The sequence below is a fragment of the Vigna umbellata genome, chromosome 9, assembly GCF_029865625.1.
Source record: "Vigna umbellata cultivar VRB3 chromosome 9, Vumbellata_1.0, whole genome shotgun sequence".
Classification (NCBI taxonomy): Eukaryota; Viridiplantae; Streptophyta; class Magnoliopsida; order Fabales; family Fabaceae; genus Vigna; species Vigna umbellata.
Genome location: NC_142173.1, coordinates 18124684 through 18143953, shown reverse-complemented (window position 1 = coordinate 18143953; position 19270 = coordinate 18124684). Strand labels below are relative to the sequence as shown.

Genomic DNA, 19270 nt, shown 5'->3' with positions numbered 1-19270 from the left:
AGTGAAGGTTCTGGTCTGCACTCCCAAATCCCACTCAATGCTGCAGTTTATCTATACACCAAGATCCCAGAGAAACAAAAAAAATTAGTATTTATAACAGCACAGTTCAGATTGGATTATTATCAACACAGAAAACAAATCCCATCCCTAATTTAACTTTCTCCCTGCATTGGTGTTTTTGAACCCTTAAAGGATTATTGCAGCTTCCAAACAACAATTACAACATCCAATTTATGAGCCAGAATTGAATCAAAGAAATAGTTTGCCTACGTTAAATCTACTAAGCCAACAATAATACTAGACCAGCACTATCACTTAATGTATGAATGTCCAAACTTGCTAAACCAAATTCAATTTTCAGGAACAGTTAAACCATATGATATCCAAGCAGAATATTCAATCAAATATGGTTAACTATTTCTAATCAGGCACAAATATAGCATGAAACTACACAACAGAATGAAGAAAAACTCCCTATTCAACTTGGTGTAGTTTATGAAGGTAGCAAAGCTCCTTTTTCTCCACTGTAGGTATTCTTGTGTTAGACTTCCCACACGTGCAAACTGCTTTTGAACAGTATTAATCAGAACAAAATCTGCACAACTAAATGGTCAGCACATTGCAAGTTTAGAAGTTATTTCAGCACTTAAACAAGAACACACTCTCAACAAGAAATTTGGCTCTTAGATGCAGCCACACAAAACTCACAAAAATCAGTCTCTCTTACAGCTTAAAGCACTCAAAATGGAAAGGTTTGGAAGGGAAATTCTCCCTTGGCAGTACACAGCTGGAGAGTATTCCAGACCACCACCACCTAAAATGCTACCAAGCACACAAACCTCCTTTCAAATTCCAGAAATCCAGAGTGAGAAAAAAAACTTCTCAAGTAATAAAGAAATGGCTAGGCTAAGGTCAAAGATCAAAAATCAGAGCAGGACAGCCACAAATAAGGACAACACAGCAGATCTATTGCTTAAGACAACTCTAGATCAGATTATGAAAGCAACAAAAGCTTCAAATTAAGAACAGCAGAATAGATTGCACATGTGATAGACAAAACCAGAGTTATCAACCAAGACAAGCAAGAAACAAAGCTATTTAATAAAGGTACGGACAGCAAAATAGAGCCTAAGGAATAGAACTAGAAACAGATTAAAAACACAAGAAAATCTCAGCAAGTTGAATCATACATGACCAAACAGATTTGCAACTGAAATAGAATAATGCATTGCCAATTGCTCTAAAATGTTCACTCCAATCCAATTATATGATGAACCAGAAAAAGGAGAGAAACATTAAGAGTGAAACTGTGTTGTGAATTGCACTTGCCACTTGACTCTTTATGTGGTTCAATCAATACTTCTTTTCTAATTGCTTTTTCTTTTTCAAATCACAAGAAACTCATGCTTTTATACTTTCACTTTCTTTTGCTACAATTCACAACATATAATTTGACTCTATTTCAATTCAACTTCACAAGATATGAGTCATGATAGAAACAAATGATTCAACTCAAAAAAAAAAAATATCCAAAGGAAAACAAGAGGCTAATCACTCTCAGCCACAGTTATATTTTCAAATACCACTGGTTTAGGCTTCCTTGAGTGACCAAAAATTTATTCTCAATTGCAGAATTGATAACAAAGTGAAAATAGTGAATGCACATTATGGATCACAAACTCAGAAGTTCAAACTAAGTTCAATCACTGTTGTAAACAGTTTTAATGCAATTCTGCAGATTCATATACCTCAATAGATGCCAATGAAACGAAGACAATACTGGAAAAAAATATTTGAATCAGAACTTGGCAAAGAATTTAAAACCAAGTATGAATGACTCACAGACTCTTCAAAGAAAAACCAGTTCGGTGTAGCTGGCCAAATCACAAATCTGTTGATTAATCAATGTACAACCGAGCTAGGCTGAGCCTTTCATTGCTCACTTGGTATGCACTTGTTATTGATTAGGCAGAAACCAAGCAAAGCTATCATTAAACAGATTCAAAAACATGAGATTCATTATCTCTACCACTGAAATCTGCCACCAAGCTCATTTATCTAATTGTCATAGCTTATATATGGTGAACAGAACTTACTCAGTGCAGGCAACTCAAATGAATCACAAAACACAAACATCAGCTAGTTAAACTCGAATTTAATTGACAACTAAAACAATGTAACATGACATAGACAAAACAGAAATGGATTTAGAAATTAAAAGACTCAAACAAAGAAGATTCACCGAATTAAAATGAACTAAGACTCAAAGTAATGACTCCAGGCACAGAACAAATCAGAACACTCAAGACAATGAAGGAAAATAATGAACACCTCAGAAATGAAAAGAAACAACACAAAATACTCAGAGTCAAAATCAAACCGATACATAACTAGAAACAAAAACAGAGACGCGAATCAAACGCAAGAACTGAAGAATCGAAACAACTCAATAATGGAAGAAAACTCAGAACAGAGACGAACCGAGATACTTACCTCTGAAGCGTGCTCGAACCTGAGCTCTGATACCACTTGATGGACGAACGCCCGAGGAGAGGCCGACGAAGGCGCGACGCGGACTCCTCGAAGCTTCCTCCAGAGAGATGACGCAGCGGAAAAAAACAAAAACTCGAAGAAAAACAAGAACTAGAGGGTTAAATTCGATAGAAACCCTAGAAATGGAAGGAAACCTAATACTAACCGATTAATCGGTTCAAAATGAAGATTGAACGGTGGAAAAGGTTTGGAACGAATCAAGAGTGATTTTAATCGGCTAAAATCAGAGAAAATGATGAAAGATGAAGAAACCCTAACCAAAGGTGCAGATGGTTGGTGATGATGAAGAACATTCTCGAGAGAGAAACGTGAATGAAAAAAATAAGTGAAGAGTGATGTGCTGATGAGGATACGAAAGAGGACGCGTGGCCTCTGAAGGTGTAGGCAGTTTGGAGTGCTGATGTGAGGTAGCAGCGAAGAATAGTAGCGAGGAAACGAGAGAAATAAATGGAGCACAGTGGAATTCAAAGAAAATGAGAATGAAGGCAGTGTGCAAGGAAGGTGGCTAGAGGGAGTCTTTGGACTCTCTAACCTGACTTTCAAGAGAGAATTGTTTCTATTTCAGAAAACTTAATTCTCATTAATCTCAAAAGTCCCAATACAAGAGAGGAGTTGGGTATTTATAGTAACCCATACTCCTTAAGAGCTAAGCTAGGAAAAGTAAAAATACAAAAGGAAGACTAAGCCAAGTAGGATTCCATCAAACATTGTTTTTGTATTTCACCAATTCTCCCCCCCCCCTCTTGGTGTTGAAAACTAAGCTATTCTATGTTCAACAATAATCATTATTTATGTATCTTTTTTTATGATTGTTTTATCGGTAGCTTACCCCATAGATGTTTATGTTTGTGTGTTTGTGAATGAATTTATCGGCGATGATCGTATAATGTGTTACACGTCAGCATATGATATTATAGATGTTCCAAAGGCATGATAGATTTTTGAGATGACCGGGGAAATATTCGAGTTTCTTTAAAAAGCTCTTTTGGTATAGATTTTTGAAACAAAGTAATTGTAGTTGTTTTATTTCTTTAGTCATTTTAATTACTTTTGGAATAATGTAATTGGACAAGGCTTTTGAAACTATTATGTTTTGAATAAATTATGCAAGTTGAAAGGTTAAAGTTTTTGAAAAATACGTTTCCGCGTTATGATAACGTTTTGAAATTTACCAATTTTTGTAAAACTGTAACATCCCATAATTTAGGGTGTTACATGCATAATTGTCATGAAAGGTTATTGTATAATCTTAAAGTAATATTCTAATTTGATGAGAGACCGAATTGGAACTATTAAAATGTGGAATGTGACTAACAATAGTTATAAAATGGGTTATGGTCCCCATTTGTAGATAAGATATCATTACATACTGGTAAGTTTTTTTTTCTCTTCATCCCAATCACGAGAGATAGCAAAAACGGTGTCTAAGGTCCTATACTTTTGGAAGATCATATACCCACGGTTAATCTCATCATCCATATCATTCTTAATGACAAACTCAGGTAAGCTTCCACATTCTTCTGCATCACGAATTAAATTATGGGTTCATTAAAGATTAATATATGATTATGCTATACATTTTGGATCTCTATAAGTAAAAGCATGTGGTTGGACACAATTATTATTTCTTAGAAATTTTCTTCACTTGGTATCCGAGCTAACCCATACTCTCTTCATGTGTAATTTTGAAATTTTGAAATTTGGGGTTCTTACTCTTATCAACATTGTACGAATATGCAAAAAGCATTACTTAAAATTTTAGATTTCAAAATTCATGATAAAAACTCATTTTTAAATTTTTTATTTTAGTATTATTATTTATTATTATTTGGATTTGGTGTATAAAGGCTCAAATTTTCGTAGTTTAGCATTTTAAGTGTGTTAATTGAATTAAGAAGTCACCAAAGTGACCTCTCTTGAGTAGATTTTTTGTGACAAATGTTAAGTGTTTGTGTTTATATTTATCCATGTGAGTATTGATTGGTCCAAAGGAAGATTAATATTTAGCTAGATTCCATACACACATTGTGATGATAAACGTGTTAACAGAAAATCGTCTATGCACCTAAACATTCTTATGTTTTGAAGTTTAACTAAATAACATTAAAACATGATAATAATATGAAAAAAACTTAGGATGAAAACAACTTAGGATGAAAACACAAAACTTAGAACCTGAATCCCCAACATAGAAAACCTTAGGAAAACACTTAGGTTCTTAGGAAATAGAAAAGCATCTAGGTCACAAATACCCAAACGCTATGCTAAACGAATGTTGTGCCTAAAACGTCTAAGAGAGTTAAAGTTAAACGCTTAAATCTTATCATACCCAAGGATTTGGTTTAACTCTCGGAAACAAACCAAGTCAAGACGATGTCTTCGACAATACACACTAAAAGACTAAAAGCCTAAAATACAAAAGAAAACATAAATAAGCTAAACGCCATCTGCCTAAAGAAGAGATAAAGATCAAAAGAAGCGTTTACTTGCCTAAACGATACCATGAGTTAAAACAATACTTCGACAAACGATGAAGTTTTACTCAACACTTGATATCTTTAAAAGAAAATCTTAATTGTCAAATGTTATTTTAATGGTAGGAAATCAAAAAGAATTTTGTTGTTCTAACAAGCATTAAATGACATTAAATGCTCAACCTTCAAAAGCAACAAAAGTGATAAGAAAAGACCTATCTTCAACATGCACAATTTACTCTACTCTTTGCAGAAAAACTATTATATACACATCCACAGAGCTTCAGATCAAATTTCAGAAAGTGGACATAAGAGACAAAAGAGATATTCACAAAATGTTATTTACTTGAAGTCGTTCCTAAAAAGACATACTACCTACTTGAAGAAAAGTACTAAAAAAGCATGTGTACTCTGACAAGTTGACTTATTAAACGGTTGTTGTACACGAAGAAAGAGAAAGCATAAGAATCGATGCAAACACTCAGTCTAACGAACATTTATTCAAGGAGCCTTTAAATAGAAGAACTTACGAAAGAGAAATTAAGAGGATAACTAAGAGAATAAGAAAAGCTCATAACAAGATATTTATCCTTAGAAGTGTGCAGAAGAGAAGAAAAGAAAGAGCTCAAGAAAAAGATCATATCTAAGTAGAAAAAGAGACGAAGAGAAAATAGAAGAAAAGAAAAAAAATACTCTCAAGCTTCATTGTTGTATTGCAAAGTAATTCTTCTCTACCGCTCTCGTCTTCTACCTTTCCATCTTCACCAACACCAACCTCCTCCACCACGCCAACGTCGACACCTTCATGGGAGCCTACAACACCTCAAGGCTCTTATGCTTCCTAAGCTCACCAGGAATACCCTCTTCCAACAAATTGGAATACAACATAAGCATCCTCAACCTCTCACAATTCCCAAAATCAACAAATATTCAAGACCGTAGAAAGGGAAAATCTGACAGTGTTGGTTGGCAAATGTGAATAAGATACAGAGGAATAGAAGTACTATAATTGCATAAGTGTAGTTAAAACATTTTGTTCATTACGTTATTTGAAAAAAAAGAAGCCTGTATCACCACCATGTACATTGTAATTATCTCCTTCAAATCAAATAAAATCAAAACAGAGAAGCAACAAAAGATGTACACCATGTTCATTACATTATTTGGATGTATAACCCACCTCATCACATGTTCCATTATCATTACAATGATATGGAGCACTGCTTGACGTAAACAAGAAAGAACCTTCCCCATTCCAGCTTAATGCAGCTAATTTGTTTAGTTGCCCATCCACATCAGTAAACAATTTCATAAGAAGACAACTACTACACTGTCATTTTCTTTAACTAGAAAATCCAAGTTAATCTGACCAATCAACTCAATGTTACTACAAGCAATGATGAAAGCAATCGAACATAATACTCAAATGCCAAACATGAGATAACCTTGCCCATCCTATGAATAGGATGCATGTAAAAATGCAACCAATAAGTCAAGTTCTTTATCAAGAATGAGAATTTCTGAGCTTAAATGCAGTTAATACTTGTGCCTTCAAAGTGGAAGGGAAGGGAAGGGAGGGAAACATTTTTATTGTTAGTGTTAGAGGTACCTCAAATCTCTATTCTCATACCTTGACAAATTCTTATAACTACCACAAACATGCTTATCAACCTTGCATATGCCCCCTCCATATGACATTATTTACTAGGTCTCAATCTATTCATACATAGAACAAGTCCCCAATAAAAGCATTCACAGCCCAAAACAATTTACGCGACAACCAATCTCTCCTCACTCTATCATCATTATGATAATACTTTTCCTATCAGTATTTTAAAAATATCTTGCACATAACTTTCACTATCTCAACACTATTTCTAAGCAAAAGTTTAAATCTTTTAATAAGAATTTGAGCCAACAGATAAATTAATAAAAAGAGGTAGTGTTGGTTTAAAAATGAGAACAACAACAAAAATAGAGAGAATAAAATACTGAAAGAGGAAGAGTATATAAATTGGAATGAAAGATGAGTGAGAATTCATTTTATTTGACTATCAATTGCAATACATTTATAATACTTGCAGTAACAAAAAATCTGACTAAGATAAAACAAAAATGCGTTCTCCTAAAGTTTAGGAACAGAAGAGATTTATTCAATCAACAAAAATTGTAAAGATAAACTAAATAAAGATGCCATGTGCAACAACGTTCAGTTCAAAAACAAATATCTAACACTTCTCCTTGATTTTGCAATTGCAAACTCCAATCTTCTGTTTTAAGAACTCAAACTTGTTGATTGGAAGTGGTTTGGTGAACAAATATGCAACCTGGTCTTCAGTTTTGCAATAAACAAGAACAATAGCTCCATCTTTCTGTACTTCTCTTAAGAAGAATAAGTGAATGTTGAAATGCTTGGTTTTCCCATGAAAGACAAGATTATGGGAAATAGCTATTGTAGTTTGGTTGTCAACAAAAACTTATGTGCTTTCTTTCTGCCCCATGTTAAGATCAATTAAATTTTTCTCAACCACAAGGCTTGGTTAACAGTAGATGTAGCAGCAACAAACTCAGCTTCTGCTATAGACTGTGCAACAATTTCTTGTTTCTTCGAGCTCCATGAGAAAAAAACCCGATCCAAAGCTAAAACAGTACCTTGAGGTACTCTTCATGTCATCAATTGAACCACCCCAATCACTATCTGAGAATCCTGTTAACTTAAATTCTTCAGTCCATTTGAACTTGATGCCAAAGTTGCGAGTGCCTTTGACATATCTAATCACCCTTTTTGTAGCCTTAAAATGCATTTCACTTGGGGAATGCATAAACTGGGATAAAATGCTTACAACATTTAAGATGTCCGGTCGAGTTGCTGTAAGGTACATCAAACACCTAACCATGCTTCTGAAATATGCTTGATCTATCTTCTCGGTTCCATCTTCCTTGCATAGCTTTTCCTTTTGATTCATTGAAGTGTTCATTTCTTTGCATTCTTCAAGTTTAAACTTCTTCAAAATCTCCTTGACATATTTCTTTTGACAAATGAAGACTTCATGTTCTTCTTGTTTGATCTCCATGCCAAGAAAGAAGGTCATTAAACCAAGGTTTGTCATCTCAAACACCTCCATCATTTCTTTCTTAAACTTCTCTACAAGCCTTGTGTTGCTTCCTGTTACAAAGAGGTCATTCACATAGAGTGAGATGATAAGAATGTCAGCTCTATCATGCTTAACATACAGTGTTGATTCAACTAAGCTTTTGACAAATCCCAAGTTAAGCAAATGATCATCAATTCTGCTGTACTAGGATCTTGGGGCTTGTTTTAGCCCATAAAGAGCCTTTTTGAGTAAATAAACCTTATCTTCTTCTCCTTCCTTCACAAAGCCTTGGGGTTGTTCAACATATATTTCTTCTTGCAAAAAACCATTTAAAAAAACTGATTTAACATCAAGTTGATAAACCTTCCAAATGCTTTGAGCATCTATAGCAAGTAACAAACTAATGGTGTCCAATTGAGAAACTGGTGCAAACGTATATGAGTAGTCTATACCAAAAATCTTTGCATAACCTTTCACTACGAGTCTTGCATTGTGTTTGTTGATAGAACCGTCAGAATTTAATTTAGTTCTATACACCCATTTGACCCCAATTACTTTTCTGCCTTGAGGTTTTTCCATAAGAATCCAGGTTTGGTTCTTCTCGATCATTGACAAATCCTCTTTCATTGCAGCCCTCCAATGTGGACTTTTCTTTTCTTCTACATAATCTGCAGGTTCACACACAGAAACATTGCATCTTTCATAAATTTTAGATATCAATCTGGTACCTCTTACTGGATCATCATCTAGTAATTCATTTTGCCAGCTTTCATCTTCATTTTGTCTTGTGTTTGAGGTTGAAGATTTGAACTTCACATCTGTAGAAACCAGATTTGCCTTCCTTTTATCATCCCAATTCCATTCTTCATCTTCTAGAAAGTGAACATCCCTACTAATAATTATTTTTCTGATTTGCGGCAAAAAGATTTTATAGGCTTTGGTGACTATATTGTAGCCTATAAAGATACTCGGAGATGCTCTTTTATCCATCTTATCTCACTTGCTCTGCGGAACATGAGTAAAACACAAACAACCAAATATTTTAAGAAATTTCGTAGATGGTTTGTAACCATGCCAAACCTCAAATGGTGTTTGATCGTTCAGTGCTTTGATGAGGAGTCTATTATGAAGAAAAACAGTTGTACTTGCTGCCTCTGCCCAAAATTATTTTTGTAAATTCTTTTCATACAGCATGCATCTCGTCATCTCCAAGATGTATCGATTTCTCCTCTCACTAACCCCATTTTGTTGTGGGGTATAGGGAGTAGTTAGTTGATGTTCAATGCTAGAATCCTCACAAAATTGATTGAATCTTTCAGATGTGTACTCAATGCCATTGTTTGACCTCAAATCTGAATTTTGAAACCAATTTCGTTGTCAACCTTGGCTTTGAACTTCCAAAAAATTCGAGCCACCTTTGATTTTTTCTTGAAGAAAAAGATCTAACACATTTTGGTAAAGTCATCAATGAAGAGAACATAATAAATATTACCTTTCAATGAAGGTGTTCTTTGAGGCCCTACAACATTTGTGTGAATTAATTACAACTTCCTTGATGCTCTCCATGTTGTCTTTGAAAAAGGTTTTCCGTTTAGCTTCCCAAATTGACAAGCTTTATAGTTTGAAGTTTGATTCTCAAGCCCCGAAATATCAAGTGCTAGCTCTTTTCCACTCATTTGTAGTAGTCCTTGATGATGATAGTGCCCGAGTCTCTTGTGCCAGATTTCTGTGACATTTTCCTTCAAAGAAAAAGCAACCTGCTACTTCTCCAATGGATTTACAACAAAGCTTTTTCCTTTCATTTTTACCTTAAACATATCTTGACCAGCTGCATCTTTAATCAAGCAATATTTATCTTCAAAAATAACCTTAAATCCTTTTTCAATCATTTGACCAACACTTAATAAGCTCTGGTCAATTTCAGGAACGAAAAAAACATCATGAATGAACTTTGTGCTTGTACAACTTTGACTGAGATATGATCACCATTACCTATTCTGACTTTAGTAACATTAGTTGGCCTCAATTCTCTGAAAAGAGCCTTGTTAAAGGTCATGTGATTGGTACAACCGCTATCTATCAGTCAGCTTTCACTCGATTCACTACTCAATAAACAACTAGCTACAAATAGTTGGTCCTACTCCTCCTGATCAACAACCTTAGCTTTTTCCTCTTGCTGTTGATTTTTTCTCTTGTATATGATTGCTTCATGTCCCATTTGATTGCACTTGTTGCATTTAGCATCAGGTCTTTGCCAGCATCTGAATGGAGGGTGACCTATTTTGCCACAATGCTGACAAGGTGGGTAACTTTTCTTTCCACCTTTTCCTTTATCGTAATTATTTGTATTGCTCTGACTGTTGGCTGGATGATTCTTCTTGTAGTTTTTGGCTTGTTGGCTTTTGACTAGAAGAGAACCTTCAACAACATGATCTTCCCTCATCGAACTTTATTGCTTTTGGGCTTGGAAGGCGTGTAACACTTCTGCAAATGTGATTTTAGACAAATCCCTTGTGTTCTTCAATGAAGCAATGAATGCTTCATAATTTTCTGGCACCGTTACCAGAATTTTCTCAACAATTCTAGAATCAGGAAAATTGCTACCCAACAACCTTATCTTGTTGGCAATACCCAACAATTTGTCTGAGTATTCTTTGATTTTTTTAGACTCTTTCATCCTTTGTGATGAGTGCATATTTATGCCCACATTTATGTTTGAAAATTAAAATTTTGATGGGATAATTGTGTTTAAATGGTTTATTTTAAGTGAATTTGTGATGATTGGAATTATTGGCTTTGGAAAATAAAGAGACGTAAAAAGTGAGTTTTAATGCATAAATTATTCTTGGATTTTCTAATGTTTATTTGTGCAGCTGAGAATATAAGTTTTATTGGTCCAAATGGCAATTCAAGGCCCAAAGTCAGATTTTATTTGGAAAATTCAGAAGGGGCTAAAGTGCAGATAGAGGAAATTTCAGGGTATTTGTGCAATTTTGGAAAGTCAGAAAATCTAAAAGATAAAATTCAGTTGTTGAATTTAATTTGGGAATATCAATAGAAAATATCTTCCAAATAATTTTATCATTATCTAAAATCTTTTAGTTATTTGGAAGATATAGGATATAAGATAATTAAGTTAATATCTATCAAATATTCTTTGAAACTGATTTAATCTAATGAATATTTGAAAGATATAATATATCAACAGAAAATATCTTATCAACAAACTATTCAAAGTCCAAGCCCAATCAAGCCTATATAAAGAGACCCAAGGGAGGCAGAAAAGGGGACTTCACTTCATACATTCATTCTCTCATACTACTCTCACTTTTCTTTCATCTTGTATTCAACTCCATTCATGGAGAGCTAAGCATCTAGGGCTATTCTGCTGTAATTTCATGACGGATTCTGAGGTTACGTTCAGTTAATGCAATTGTTTACTTTGGTTATTGATTTAAGTTGTTCTCTCTATGTCTTTCATCTCTCTATCTTGTTAAAAGCAAAGATTTTTGCATCATAATATGTTTGAATCTACATGCATATTGATTATATGAGTTTTAGGGTTTCTAGGTTTAAATTGAGAATCTACTTTGATTTAATTTAGGAACTTTCATATGATTAAATGGTTTTTACTATCAATTGAGAATGTACTTTGGTTGGTAGTAATAATTTCAACTATAATCAATTGAGAATTTACTTTGATTGATTAACTTTTAACTTGGTTAGGAGATTTAAGAATAGACATGATTAAACACAATAGAATTTGATTGAGAATGTACTTTGGTTGAATTTATTGTGAATAATCTAGAAAGGTTTTGCATTTGATTGAGAATTTACTTTGGTTAAATGCATGATCGCCCTCAAATTAATTAAGAATGTACTTTAATTAATTTGAAACTTAAACAATAATCAATTGAACAATTATCCGTGAATAACCGATGATGAATCTATCTTGGAAAAGCAGTGGAATTAGCCTATTTAATCATAACTGTTTTTAAGTTTATTATTTGTTCTTTAAACATTCTCCAAACATCATTTTTATTCATAAGCATTGCATAGCATAAGAGTCAGATATTCAAAAGCAATTCCGTGTTCGTTGGGAGACGATTCAGGGTTACTTTAGCCCTATCTACCTTCTTGAATACTACTTGGCAATACTGAAGTTGCCTTGAAAAGTAGTATTAATTTGATAGCTTCAACGACAGCCTATCAAATTTGGCGCCGCTGCCGGGGAATACGGTTAGTATTTTGAATATTTAATTCTTATTTTTATTTTTATTTTTATTTTTATTTTTATTTTTTATTTTTTTTATTTTTTTATTTTTATTTTTTTTTATTTAACGCACATACATTTAATTTAATTTGAGTTATTTTGTAGCGTTTAGTCATTCTTGTTTTATCAAAAATCTTTTTTCTTGTTTTTAATTAAGAATTTCTCTTGAGAAATACTTGAGGCTAGTTTGATTACACTCTGGCTAGGAAAGACTTGGTACTTAAGTTGTCCGTTGTGACGCACCTCTCTTTCCTGGGAGTGGACCCAACAAGTCTCTCTTATCTCTTATTTGAAATCTTTATCTAAAGCAAGAACAAAAGAAAAAGATAAGTAACAGAGGAACAATTTCCAGCAGATTGCGTAGTGCATGACCAGAGCTAACCCGGGAGAATTTTATCAAATTAACCCGGAAGTTGAAAGGAATTTGCGTAAGCTGCGGAGAAGATTGAAATTTGGGTGTTCTACTGAGGGAACACTTCCTACATCTGAAGTCATACCACCTTCATTATCTCCAGTCACAAACATATCATCCAATCCTTTACCTGATCCTAACCCAAATAATATGGCACAAAGAACCATCAGACAGTTAGCCACCTCCCACAATACAGCTATCCGAAGTAACATTGAATATCCTAATGAGGAGTGGGAGCTGAGACCTGACCTGTTAAATGCCTTACCAAAGTTCAATGGGTTATCAAGGGAGAATCCACACAAGCACTTGAGACAATTTCACATGTTGTGTGAAAACTTTAGATCTCCCAGGATCACAATAGAGAGCCTTAAAATGAGAGCTTTTCCTTTTACTCTTCAAGGCGCAGCTCAAGATTGGTGGTATTATCTCTCTGCACGGATTACAAATTGGGAAACTATTGAAAGACTCTTTCTTGAGAAGTATTTTCCTGCATCCAGATTATCAGCTATCCGCAGAGAAATTCAAGATATAAGACAGAGAGATAGAGAGAATCTTAGTGAATATTGGGAAAGATTCAAGAAATTATGTTCTTCATGCCCTCAACTCCAAATGGAAGATTTTATTCTAAGCTTTTATGAAGGCTTAAGTCCTACTGATAGGTCATGGGCAGATGCTGCAAGCGGAGGATCTTTCTTAGACAGGTCACCAGAAGATGGTATAGATCTAATAGAACGGAAGGCAGTAGACAATCAACAGTATGGCACAAGAGAAAATTCAGTGACTTTGTTGAAGGGAGTGCATGAAATTGATAATGGTGTAGTTGATTGAAAGAGGATAGATGAAAGACTGAATAAGCTAGAAAGCAAACTTGACGAGATTGCAAGTTTGTTTAAAACCTCAACTCCACAAATTGCTAAGAAATGTGGAATTTGCATTTCAACTAACCATTATACTGATGAATGTCCTAGCTTGGTGGAAACCACTGTGGAAAACTCATCTCAAGCTTTTGCTGCAAACATGATTGGAGGAAATAGACCATACCAGAATTATCATGACTCATCCTCCAATAGGTATCAACAGAATAAACAACCTTATGTTCCACCTCAACAAAGGCAGCAACCTCAACCTGAAATGTCACTACAAGATTTCATGAAAACAATACTTGAGCAAAATTCAGAAATCAAGAAATCAATTGTAGAGTTGACTCAGAGGGTGGAAAAATTAGAGGCTAAGGAATCAAACAAACTGCCTGCACAAACAGTGATCAACCCGCAAAATGTAAGTGCTATTACTTTGAGAACGGGTAAGCAAGTAGAAAGCCCTGAAGGAGCCCAAGAGGATGAAGATAAGGAGAAAGAAGGAGCGCAAATTGATGACAATGGAGGACCGAGTGAACCATCACCTGAGACTACCACTGATAAATCCAGGTTAGTATCTTCTAACTCTTCTTCTAAAACTTCTTCTTCTTATTCTCCACCTCCTCCATATCCAAATCGGTTGAAGCCGAGAAACAAAAAAATGGAGGAATTAGACCAAGAGATTTTAAATATTTTCAAAAAGGTGGAGATCAATATTCCTTTGCTAGATGCTGTTAAGCAAATTCCTAAATATGCCAAGTTTTTGAAAGAAATTTGCACAAATAGAAGGCGTTTTAGGGATAATGAGGTTGTGAATTTGGGAAGAAATGTGTCAAGTTTGATTAAGAAGCATATTGAAATACCGCGAAAATGCAAGGATCCAGGTATGTTTTCTGTTCCATGTGTTATTGGAAATTCAAAGTTTGACAATGCCATGCTAGATTTAGGGGCTTCCATAAATGTAATGCCTTTATCAGTGTTTACTTCTCTATCTTTGGGACCTCTTAAGACTACTGGTGTGGTCATTCAACTGGCCAACCGTAGCACAGTTAACCCTGCAGGTGTGCTTGAGGACGTTCTTGTCCGAGTAGACAAGTTAATTTTTCCTGCAGATTTCTATATCTTGGACATGAAGGATGATGAGGGAATCAGTCCAACAACTATTATCTTGGGAAGACCTTTCATGATGACAGCACGAACCAAGATAGATGTGCATGCAGGATCACTGACAATGGAGATAGGAGACGAGAAGGTGCGGTTCAACGTGTTGGAAGCTGGGAAGCACCAGATTAAAGATCATTCTTTGTTTTGTATTGATTTATCAAGTGATGTTGTAAACAATTTTTCTTTTTCAAATATGTCGTCCCTAATTTTGGACAAAAAAGGAAACTGTAAAGCAGGTGATATTGAGGACGCGGTATTAATAGATGATACCTTTGTGGCGTCCGAGTGTGATGTTAAGGTGGCCGAGAATACCTTAGGCAGTAAGATGTTGCCATCTGTGGTACAACCACCCGTTTTGGAGAAGGATGCTAAACCAGTGAGACAACCTCAAGGAAGACTAAATCCTCAACTGATGGGGGTTGTAAAGAAAAAGGACACCAAGTTGCTACAAACAGGTCTTAAATATTCAAATTCTGACAGCACTTGGGTGGACCTTATACATGTGGTTCCCAAGAAATATGGAATCACAATGGTCAAGAACCAGAAGGACAAGTTGACTCCTATTCAAGACAGAGGTGGGTCACATAATGTAGTAGTTGACCATCTTAGTAGGATTGAAAAAGGAAAAGATAACATTCCTATCCAGGATGACTTTTCCAATGAAGTCCTACTAGCATTCCTTCCACCATGAAGGAGGTAAGTTCCCCCATACTTTTTCTTTGCATTTTATATATAAGGCATACATTGAGGACAATGCATAGTTTAAGTGTGGGGGTGTGGGGAAACAATTAATTTTGTTCCCTATTTTGTTTGTCTATTTTGTTTGTTTTAAATAAATATTTGCATTGGATTTGAGAGTTTGAATCAGTAACTGGAATGATCATGAATTCAAGAGAAAAAAAAAATGAGTCATGTTGATATGAGTGGATTGCTTCTATGATTTGCTAATTGAGTTGACTGGAGAATTTCCTGATTAAATCTTTTGTGAAAGAAATTTGAAACCATGTGAGTTTTGGGCTTAATGTTAAGGATGGACCACCATGTGCCATACCTATTTTTTTTGTGTGATTTGCCCATGTTTTGTTGATACTCTAATAGTTAGCTTGATTCTATGTTGTGCAACAGAGGTGAATATGCATGATTTGATATGATTGAGGCATTTCTTGTTTTAGCTACTTGGCCAAATAAACTTGTCCTAACATTAATCCATTGGAACCCTCTTTGAGCCTTAAGCCTATTTTTCTTGTTTCCAGTCATTGTCAAATGAGAAAAGAAGAAAAATCATATGTTCCTTACCTTAGGAAAGAAGAAAGAGTAATGGATTCTGTTAAAAGTAAAGTGATGAATAAGTGTGTGGGTGAGTACCTCACCCACAAAACAATAAAAAGGGTAAAAAGGAAGATGAAAAAGTTGAAGTTTTAAAACAAAAGAGAAAAAAAAAAGAAGAAAAAAAATCTTCCTTAAAAGAGCAAGAAATAGAGTTGTTTTTGAAATCAAGTGTCATTACTCTTTCTATGTCAATTTCAAAAGCTCAGATTCCCAAGAAAATTTCCTACCTTTGCCTTGGCCTCAATAAAACCTTAAAAAGCCCTCATGATCAATAATTGCATGTTTACTGAAGTGTGTGAATGTTAGAGTCTTGCTAAATATCAAGGGTGTCTACTTACATGGGTATTTTGAGTGTAAACACAAGCGAAAAACACTTGAGACAGTTCAGGAGAAATAGATACATGTTGACTTGAGTGTTGTCTTTCATATTTGATTTTCTTGGGAATTCAAAAAGGTTAACTCATGTGTGAAGAATAAAGTGATTCCATTTGCATGTCCATGACAAAGTAATGCCTAAATGATTGATCTATGTCTAGTGCTACTCATTCTTTTGATCCAAGTGCAAATATGAAATAAAATGACTCAGAACAAAGTCTTGGAATTAATCAATTTTGCCCAGGAGTGCAAAAGGATAAGTGTGGGGGTGTGATGAGTGCATATTTATGCCCACATTTATGTTTGAAAATTAAAATTTTGATGGGATAATTGTGTTTAAATGGTTTATTTTAAGTGAATTTGTGATGATTGGAATTATTGGCTTTGGAAAATAAAGAGACGTAAAAAGTGAGTTTTAATGCATAAATTATTCTTGGATTTTCTAATGTTTATTTGTGCAGCTGAGAATATAAGTTTTATTGGTCCAAATGGCAATTCAAGGCCCAAAGTCAGATTTTATTTGGAAAATTCAGAAGGGGCTAAAGTGCAGATAGAGGAAATTTCAGGGTATTTGTGCAATTTTGGAAAGTCAGAAAATCTAAAAGATAAAATTCAGTTGTTGAATTTAATTTGGGAATATCAATAGAAAATATCTTCCAAATAATTTTATCATTATCTAAAATCTTTTAGTTATTTGGAAGATATAGGATATAAGATAATTAAGTTAATATCTATCAAATATTCTTTGAAACTGATTTAATCTAATGAATATTTGAAAGATATAATATATCAACAGAAAATATCTTATCAACAAACTATTCAAAGTCCAAGCCCAATCAAGCCTATATAAAGAGACCCAAGGGAGGCAGAAAAGGGGACTTCACTTCATACATTCATTCTCTCATACTACTCTCACTTTTCTTTCATCTTGTATTCAACTCCATTCATGGAGAGCTAAGCATCTAGGGCTATTCTGCTGTAATTTCATGACGGATTCTGAGGTTACGTTCAGTTAATGCAATTGTTTACTTTGGTTATTGATTTAAGTTGTTCTCTCTATGTCTTTCATCTCTCTATCTTGTTAAAAGCAAAGATTTTTGCATCATAATATGTTTGAATCTACATGCATATTGATTATATGAGTTTTAGGGTTTCTAGGTTTAAATTGAGAATCTACTTTGATTTAATTTAGGAACTTTCATATGATTAAATGGTTTTTACTATCAATTGAGAATGTACTTTGGTTGGTAGTAATAATTTCAACTATAATCAATTGAGAATTTACTTTGATTGATTAACTTTTAACTTGGTTAGGAGATTTAAGAATAGACATGATTAAACACAATAGAATTTGATTGAGAATGTACTTTGGTTGAATTTATTGTGAATAATCTAGAAAGGTTTTGCATTTGATTGAGAATTTACTTTGGTTAAATGCATGATCGCCCTCAAATTAATTAAGAATGTACTTTAATTAATTTGAAACTTAAACAATAATCAATTGAACAATTATCCGTGAATAACCGATGATGAATCTATCTTGGAAAAGCAGTGGAATTAGCCTATTTAATCATAACTGTTTTTAAGTTTATTATTTGTTCTTTAAACATTCTCCAAACATCATTTTTATTCATAAGCATTGCATAGCATAAGAGTCAGATATTCAAAAGCAATTCCGTGTTCGTTGGGAGACGATTCAGGGTTACTTTAGCCCTATCTACCTTCTTGAATACTACTTGGCAATACTGAAGTTGCCTTGAAAAGTAGTATTCACTTAAAATAAACCATTTAAACACAATTATCCCATCAAAATTTTAATTTTCAAACATAAATGTGGGCATAAATATGCACTCATCACTTTGCAACTCAAATTCCCTCATTAAATTAAGCACATGTATGCTTCTTATTCTTTCATCTCCAGCGTACTCTTCCTTTAGATAATCCCAAATTTCTTTAGCTGATTTAAGAGTCATAATTCTTGTGAAGATGGTTTGAGAAACACCAGCAAATAAACATGGTTTTGCCTTTGCTTTTCTGGTGTTTCTCTCCTTGTGAATTTTGATCTAGGCCATGGTAGGATTATCCGATAGCGGAAGAACTTCATAATATGCTTCTACAACTTCCCAAAGATCTAGATCCTCCAGATAAGCCTCCATTTTGACAGTCCAGAGATCGTAGTTTTCTCCATCAAAGACTAGAGGTGCAACTTGTGAGAAATTTGATTCGGCATCCATTTTAACAGCTATGTAAGACAAGGGCTCTAATACCAATTGTTGGTTTAAAAATGAGAGCAACAGCAAAAATAGAGAGAATAAAATACTGAAAGAGGAAGAGTATATAAATTGGAATGAAAGATGAGTGAGAATTCACTTTTTTAAAGGTCAATTGTACCATAAATGCACTGTTTACCGAAGGACTATTACCGAAGGCCTTCTGGACCGTCGGTAATTAGCACATATCGAAGGATTTTGCCCTTCGGTATTGGGCTGGTGTTTACCGAAGGCTTTAGCCCTTCGGTATTGGGCAACAAATTTATCGAAGGCTTTCGCCCGTCGGTATAGGCATTGACTTAATGAAATCTGAATTTGGGATTTCCCTCTTCCATTCTCTGAAAATCCCTACGAAAGCAAGGTCCCCTTTTCTGAGTTCCCTCTCCCCTCTCCCTTGTCCCCCAACCGTAATCCCTACGAAAGCAAGGTCCATTACGTTTCCGCCATCACCATTGGTGATTCTGGAGC

At 34.4% G+C, this 19270-nt stretch overlaps 1 pseudogene; it reads right to left on the bottom strand.

The window, feature by feature from the left end:
* Nucleotides 1-10259: 10259 nt before the first annotated feature.
* LOC148192780 (uncharacterized) lies at nt 10260-18766 on the bottom strand (annotated as a pseudogene).
* Nucleotides 18767-19270: the final 504 nt, after the last annotated feature.